This window comes from Aulostomus chinensis, chromosome 23, assembly GCF_037954235.1.
Source record: "Aulostomus chinensis isolate RoL2024-O1b breed Wild chromosome 23, RoL_Achi_v1.0, whole genome shotgun sequence".
Classification (NCBI taxonomy): domain Eukaryota; kingdom Metazoa; phylum Chordata; class Actinopteri; order Syngnathiformes; family Aulostomidae; genus Aulostomus; species Aulostomus chinensis.
In genome coordinates this window covers 14,468,835-14,477,687 of record NC_141342.1, presented here as the reverse complement: position 1 = coordinate 14,477,687, position 8,853 = coordinate 14,468,835, and the positions used below count along the sequence as shown (strand labels likewise).

Genomic DNA, 8,853 nt, shown 5'->3' with positions numbered 1-8,853 from the left:
TGGAAGTAATCTTATAACATTCGAACTGAATCTTGGGTGATAGTGTCGAATTGATTATTATAGGATTACTATAATTATTCCTCATAAGGGGATTGCTTTAAACCTTCTATAAGAGATTAACCCCGTTTTTACCCAAAGATGGACGCGCAGGGTTTTTTTTTTGTGCCATTTACTGCTTATTCCATTTTCTCTTTCAGCTCAGTGACAGATGGCGAGTTCTTCTCCCCCAGGGGAAGCCAGTCTCTGTGAATGCGGCCGCATGTCAATCACCGGCTCTCATGTGATGGCTCTTGCCAATGACGTGCCAGCCATATGGGCCTGGCATCAGAGCTGGTATGTAACCCACCCAGTCTTGCCTCAGAGGTGCCACACGGCTCCCTCCACGCGTCTGGGCTGGGGATAGCAGCAGCATCAGCAGCAGCATCAGCAGCAGCAGCACCAGCATCAGCACCAGCAACAGCAGACAGACAGAGCAGGGTGACGGAGAGGAGGAGAGGAGAGGAGAGGAAGGTGCGAGAGGAGAACTCAGCCGTAGAAGCATCGGTGCAGGGCGTGTGGATGCACCCGGAGAGAGAGAGAGAGAGAGAGAGAGAGAGAGAGAGAGAGAGAGAGAGAGAGACAGACAGAGTGAGAGAGAAGGAGAGTGAGATGGTGTAAACAAACCCGCTTTGCCCCATCACTGAGCTCCACTGCGGAGGTAGGTTCTCCGATTAACTATCACCGGATGATTTATTGCTTTCTTTGTTTTAAGGGAAGAATTAAGGGATTTTTTTCTTTTCCTCTCATAGATTTCCCCTTCCCTTTTCAGTCGCTTTTATCTTTTTTTTTTTTTTTTTTTTGTCGCCCGCGGCGTGATTTGATAGTATATCTTTACCTGTGGTTGGTCTCACCGAAGGGTTTTGATCCACCTTCATCATATTTGAGCAGGATTTTATGGCCACAAAATCGGCACGGACCTCCAGAGGCGCAGGTGCTTTTTTTTCTCTCTTTTTTTTTTAAACACGCATGGAAATTGCATCATGTTAATTTAGGGAAAGAGCATGATTATAATAGAGAGAGAGAGAGAGAGAGAGAGAGAGAGAGAGAGAGAGATTATTTTATCTAAGTGTGTGCGTGTGTGTGTGTGTGAGAGAGAGAGAGAGAGAGAGAGAGAGAGAGAGAGAGAGAGCGCGTCAGAGCACAGTGGGGGTCGAATTCTCCACAGAGATACGCAGGCTAATTGACAAGGTATTGGTTGGCATTAATTACATTGCGGTTACAAGATTAGAGGGGGGAAAAAAACGTCCACAAGCGCACCTGATCTCAGGAAACCGTAGAGGTTTTGATAGATTAGGTATTGATTTTAAATCACCACTTGACACTCGAATGTGCCTCAATTCTGCTGTTTTTTATCGTCGTATTATATGATGTTGCCATAAAGGCTAACACGTGCAGTTTGGAAATGTCCTACAGGCTAAAATATATGCTACGGAAGTGTTTAATTGATCGGATGTGATCGAGTCTGCCTTTATCAGCTTTGAGTCACCGTTTAATTCTTTTGGGGGGGGGGGGTGTTTTATAAGGACATGAATCAATATCTCAAACACACTCGCTGTCTAACCTGAGGGCAACACACTCATAGAGGTCTGGAGGTGGAGCTCCAGAACCTGTGGTCCGCGATCAGGCTACAGGTGGTCTTAAAAAAAAAAGACCAAAAAAAGACAAAATAATACTAATTATTATATATAAAAGCATAGGTTTTAATTTTGATATTTAAGGACTTGACACACAAATTTCCCTCATAAAAATCTGACATATTCCGGCGTTCTTGTGGTCCAGAGTCCGGCCTGTTTCTGCTGGAACTCCTCCAGGGTTTTTAATTTATTGGATGGGGAAGGTAGATGCGATCCGCACCCTAAACGCCCATCAGGGACCCTGATGAAACGGGTCAGCACCGGGTGGCCCTCTCTGTTGTTATCTGGATTTAAAATGGTCTGTTTTTTTAAATCGAAAACTTTTAGAAATGATCAGATTTTACATAAACTCATGCTAGCTTCTTATAATAATAATAATAATAATAATAATAATAATAATAATAATAATAATAATAATAATAATAATAACAAGAAATGACAAATGAAATCACCTCTAGTCAACACGCTTTTTGGGCAAATTTAAACATGCACTGTTCAACCTCTACTAATTTCTGGGATTAATGTCATGATTATATATCAAAAGGCAAAAAAAAAGAGCATTTCATTTATATTTAATCACCTTTTATTTTATTTCGGACTTATTTTAGTTACAGCGTTTGAACTTTTGATGTTTGGCCTTTACGATCAACCTTTAACCTTTATGCAAATTAATCAATAATTAGTAAAGAATAAACACACACACACACACACACATATATGTAAAGTATTAATGTGGCGTGATTACGTCGACGAAGTTACTAATGAACAGACAAGCCTGCTGAGGTGACCTTGGGTGAGTGAACGCACGACTCTGGCCCTGATGACAGCGCGCGGGTTTTGTCACCCCAGGGTGCGTAAAAGCCTCATTTCAGCGCAGCTCAAGTGTTGACCGTCTCTCTCTCTCTCGCAGGTTGCTTGCCACCATGTTGAGCCGTCTGTTCAGCGAGGTACTGCCGGACGTCCAGAGGCTCGCAGCTGATTGGGTGGAGGACAATGACAGCGTGGACAGCAAAGTGAAGGACGACGATCACGAGCCGTGTCACCTTGGGGAGGACGAGCTGGACGAGCCGCGGGAAGGCAGCAGCCGAGCCGAGTCCGAGATGGCGGGTGACGACGAAGACGATGATGACGACGATGAAGCCGAGGAGGAGGATGAGAACAGTGGGGACAAACCCAAGAAGCGCGGCCCAAAGAAACGCAAAATGACGGGGGCGCGCGTGGAGCGCTCCAAAGTCCGTCGGCTGAAGGCAAATGCGCGGGAGCGCACGCGTATGCACGACCTGAATTCTGCGCTAGACAATCTGCGCAAAGTGGTGCCATGCTACTCCAAAACTCAAAAACTTTCAAAGATAGAGACTCTGAGATTGGCCAAGAATTACATACTGGCCCTCGGAGAGATTCTGCGCAATGGGAAGCGTCCAGATGTGGTGACCTACGTGCAGATGTTGTGCAAAGGCCTGTCCCAGCCCACCACCAACCTGGTGGCGGGCTGCCTGCAGCTCAACACCAGGAACTTCCTCACTGAGCAGTGTTCAGACGGAGCTCGCTTCCACATGCCCAGCTCTCCTTTCTCCGTCCACCCGTACTCCTACCGATGCTCCCGCCTCGCCAGTCCCCATTATCAACCCGGAACCGGTGCGCTCAGTTTACGGGGCCAGTACGGCTCCGGGTACGAGGCCGTGTACCAACCAGGCGGGACATCCCCTGACTACGGCAGCCCGGACTACGAGGGCCAGCACAGCCCTCCCGTCTGCCTGAACGGAGGTGCGTCTGGGAGGCAGCAGGAGTCCTCGGAGACAGACAGGAACTATCATTACTCTATGCATTACTCTGGACTGAGCACGACTCGACCCAGCCACATACCTTTTGGCCCCTCGGGAACGCGCAGCGGTGGCGCGCACTCAGAAAACATTCCACCCTGCCATGATGTACACTTGCACCATGACAGAGCGCCACAATACGAGGATCTCAATGCTTTTTTCCACAACTGACCCCTGAAACCGTCCAACTATTGACCTTATTATGACGAAAACCTATAACGTGTAATCAGATACTGTTTTTTTTGGGGGGGGGGGGGGGGCAGGAGGAGCTTCTGTACGAATGGAGATAGAAATCACCTTCTGTATTCTGATGTCACCCTCACTGTTGTACATTCTGTCAAAGTGTGTTCAGTATCTCTGTATGCAGAATGAGTGCAAATGACATAAAAAAAGATGTAGGCCTAAGAACCATGTTATGACACCTAAATAAAAACAGTGTTTTATAATTGTCTGACATGATGGAACAAATCCTGTGAGCACCGAGGGACAATCCACCCCCTGAGATGTGTAGGCTGAAGTCAGTGGCTCTGCCGTTGAAAGAAATTACATTCAGTTAAATACAACAAAGCTCATTAGAAATAATATCATCCAAAAATAACCTCTGCTTTTATTGTTGAATTTTTCCATGAAATATCAAAACAATTCAAGAAACAATGAAAACTGTCCAACAATAAAGTTTGGTGATCATACATAAATCAGAAAAACTAACAATGAATTATTCAACGTCCTCACGCAAAATCTATTGTTTTGTTGTTGTTGTTTTTTTTTAATTTGGATTCAGAGTAAATTATGAGTTATTACAATTAATGAGGTGTAACATCCCTTATGACTGGTTGCATATGAGTAAAAGTTCCTAAGCTCTATTTTGCTTTATATGTATATATATTATATGTCAAAAATGAAATAAGAACATTGTCAGAAACCCAACTCGATGACACGTACAAAAAAAAAGGAGTATTCTTCTGTTATGGCTGAGCTGATTTAAGAGACTCACTGGCCTGCAGCAGCTTTAAAACATCAGGGGGGAAAAAAAACAGGCCTAAAATACCAAGACTAACAAATCTTTATGTTTATGCTTAATATTTAGTAGTCAACCTGTCAAAATGTTTAAATGATTGAAAGCACTGAACGAATCCAAATTTATTAACAAATGCAGACTATGCAGTAAGTGTTTTCAAAAGCAAATATATTCAGAATGGCTTATATTTTTGGGAGAGAAAAGTTAATTCAGTGCCAGCGTCACTCCAGTTTGTGCATCGGTGTAATTTTGCAGTTATGAGAGTAAATGCAAACTAAGAAATGTCTGTTATTGAGCAAAATTCAGGAAGTGTATCCCTTTAAAAATGCGAGCGGGACATTTCCTTTGGGATTAACTTTGGTGATGGACAGAAAATACTGCAGAAATGATTCTGGAACTGCACAACTACACAGCAACATTGAAGTAAATAAACTGTGGATCCTTCTAGTACCCGAAAATCTGTCAGCACAGAATCATGTAAACGCCCAAACTTGCTGCAAAATGTTGTTGTTGTTGTTTTTTTTAACGTAATAAAGATTTGTTTTTTTCCAGATTCACGATTTGAGATTTTGAGATGACGTTGCAGAAACTGACCACCACCCCAAAAGGAAATCACTCTTTTTTTTCTTAAGAGTGGTGTGTATTCTTATGAATCCTCTCGCACAAAGACTCGAGGATGCCGCAGATCAGACGTAACATAGCAAAGTCCTCGTCCTCTCGGAGAAAATATTCCACAGCAACGGATTCATTTTGTTCCCAGCACAGAGGAGCTGGACCTGGGCCTGATTAGAAGCACGCTCTGGTGCGGGTCAAGCTCTTCTATAGGCATCTCAGGTGAGTACATTTGGAGGTTTAATAACATTAAAATATCACTACTGCCTCAAAAACGAGTAAACTAATTCCTAAAGCTTGTTTTGTTTTAGCAGGACATTTTAAAAACCCTGCACGAAGGCTCATAATTTCACTCAACCTGCTTGTCTGGAACGTTCGGAAAGCTCTTTATAACACTGAAGCTGGCACCGGTATCTCATAGCTAGATAAAATATTTTACATTTTCAATATTGTAGGCCAGATCCTATTATTGGTTATTTCTCAAATCAATAGTGTGAGCAGGCGCCATATTGGACCATTGCCCTTGGTCCCATATGTTGTTGCGGACGTCCAGGGGAAATCAGCTTCGAGCTCCGCAGGGAGGAAACTGGCCCATCACACACTGACCCAGGAAAAAAAGGAAAGAGAGGAGACTCAAAATAACGAGGGCTCACACCACAAATATCTACATTTATTATGGCTACGCTATTTCTTTTTTCCCCAATTCTGGATTTAGTTTCATCTGAAAGGCCCAGCTAATATCCAGTAAAGGCAATGTTAGTTCTGGAGATGAATATCAGAAACAACAGTGGACCTACTCACTCACTCACTCACTCACACTCTCTCTCTGACTCTCTCTCTCACACACACACACACACACACACACACACACACACACATAGAGAGAGAGAGAGTAAAAAACTTGTAAAATTCCAGTATCAGCATTTATAAAGAAGAATAAAAAGGAAATGACCTTTCTTAAAAAAAAAGATGTAATCGATATTTTTTTGAATGTTTTATCTGAAATAAAACACCTTTAGATGCACCAGATAGGTTGATAGATTATAATCTATTTAACAGAAAATTTCGTATTTAGATTTTAGAGGAAATATCCTGCAGAATTACATAACAATCTCATAAATATTCCAGTTGAATGAAAATTAATTTAAGAAACATTTCATTTTGCTATCTTGCTACAAGGTTAGTAAAATCATTATTACTTTAATTAAATCTTTATTAATACTTTAATTCTTCTTGTTTTTTTTTACTCTTTTAGAAGGTGAGATTATTCAGTTTGCTTCAATAATAGTCAACAGACACTTGTAGGAGTGGCGTGACGCCTCCCAGCGAGTATTAACACAGCAGTACTCTATAGTTCGATTATCCCTTAATAATCAGATCATACCGGACCTAGTTTCCTCCTGCGGCGGTTTACTACCCTGGTCCAGGTGAAGCGGCGTCAAGGTGAGATTCTGATTCTATTTTCTGTTTGTAACCTCCAAGTTGAACGGTGGACTTTTAGCGGCTGGCAGAGGATTTGATGGAGGAATGCGGTTGCCAATTTGCTAAATGTCTGAGCACCAGTAAAGCCAGAGACCAGTAAAAACCCACCATCACCAGACCGGTGCCAGCTGCGCCACGTGGCAGCCAGGCGGCCCCTGCCAAAGTGGCCCTTGTGGGAGGGACCCAGTATTTCTTTCCTAATTCACTCAGCATCTGTTCATTATTCTCCGCCGTTAAAGGAGGCTGAATGTCCATCCGAGCAATAACAACAACAAAAAAAGACAGACTTCTTTTTTGTTGTTGTTGGTTTTCTTTTTCCTTTTTTTTTTCTTTTTGCGGTCACGCAAGAGAAGCGATGAAGCCGACGGATCATTCCTGAAGGTTCTTAAAGTCGCTTTTACACTGATTGACCCGGCAAACTCACCTGTAGGGTTTTTTTTAGAGCATTCGCGATTCTAAATAGAGTTGCTTTCATAAATAATCCAGCAGTATCGTTATTATCAGTTGCCCATTATTATTTTTAATTAATAAATTAATTTGATTATGAGGAGGAGACGTCTGACGAGGTGAATTAACCCTTGTTAACCCATAAATCAAATACACATGTCGGGCTGAACAAATTCTCTGTATTTTTTTCCACGCTGTATTTAAACCCGATGTGAGCCGAAGGCTGGAAGTTTTTGTTGTACAATCAAATTTAGCGATCCAGGGTCAAATTAGAAAGCCAAAATATGAGGTTAACGTATTTAGGCCATCAATCAAAGGAATCGGGGTTCGATTCAAGCATAAATGTTGAAGTTAACGTCGCCCCCCTCCCCCCAAAAAATAAACAAACATTAAAAAGCACGCAATTAAGTAATCCAGCATCAAGATCCATGTAACTGCTTTAAAAACGACCAACTGATCCGCAAAAATCGCAGCACAGAAGGGGGCACAAAATGGCGCAGGCCTGCAGTATCTCCATCTGGTGAGATTTATTCCAATTTATCAGATTAAGGGAGGAAGGGGAGGGGAGGATATCAGATTAATTATTATGAGATTAAGGGGTAAATAAAATTTCATGGGACTAATCATAACATGGAGGAAGGTGAGTCCAACTGTGAGGCCAAGATGCTCAATAAAGGCCAAAGAACTGTGTGTGTGTGTGTGTGTGTGTGTGTGTGTGTGTGTGTGTGTCTCACTAGTATTATGGGGACATACATCTGTACAAAAAACTGAGAAATTAAGACTTATTGATGCATTAGTGCAAAACTAATTATGTAAATGTTGGGTCATGGTGGCTCTCCAGGACATTAATGTAGGTCACTGTCCTGAGAAGTGATGAAAACATGACTGTGTATGACTAAGATGCCATATTATGTCTCTCTCTCTCTCTCTGTTTTTAATCCCATACTTCAGCTGATAAATGGGCGCACAGACAGACAGACAGACAGACAGACAGACAGACACACACACACACACACACACACACACACACACACACACACACCAAAACAACCACTTAGTTGCACAGAGAGCTAAATTTAGGAGTCACCTCCACCGCAGTGGGCATCACCCGCCCACCTACTCTCCCTCCCTACATCATCACCATCCTGCCAGACTGAGCGACACGCCCAGGTCTGTCAGGACATGAAGCTGGCGTGGAGTGAAATTCCACTGCATCTGTGGAACAATGACATGTATGATACTCCCAGAATGTACGTTTGTGTATGTGTGTGTGTGTGTGTGTGTGTGTGTGTGTTACAAGAGAGGTACAGAGCGGGAGAAACACAACATGCATGAAAGTATATATGTATATGTGTGTACATATATATATATATATATATATATGTATATATATATATGGCTTTTTTTCCACACACAAAGGCACACACCTTTTTGCCGACTCCTTGTACAAAAACAGGAGCCAAGGAAGTGTTTGATGTTTGCCTCAAGTGTGTGTATGCAGTGTGTGCATAGGTAAAGTGTAGAGGTTGTTGTCACTCTGCACAGATGGTGGTGTGGTTTTTTTTCTCATTTATTTATTTATTTATTTTGGGAAAAAAAACGTGTGGGGGGGTGGGGAAATGAGGAAGGGGAGGGGGTTTTGAGGAAAAGGGAAAGTAGAGACGAGGAAGAGGGTTGCATGCTGCCATGCCACGGTCACGCGGGCAGCAGTAATTGGCCTCCATATTGAGGGGTTTTGCGGTGCTGCAGGGTGGGCAAACTCCCAGCTGGACCTGTCAGATGGTATTCAATCCAACTCATT

General features: G+C 42.8%; 1 pseudogene across 1 annotated transcript; it reads left to right on the top strand.

The window, feature by feature from the left end:
- Positions 1-453: 453 nt before the first annotated feature.
- LOC147239713 (neurogenic differentiation factor 2 pseudogene) lies at positions 454-4,991 on the top strand (annotated as a pseudogene). Its single transcript, XR_015111457.1, has 2 exons — positions 454-697; positions 2,584-4,991. The product of XR_015111457.1 is annotated as a neurogenic differentiation factor 2 pseudogene (transcript).
- Positions 4,992-8,853: the final 3,862 nt, after the last annotated feature.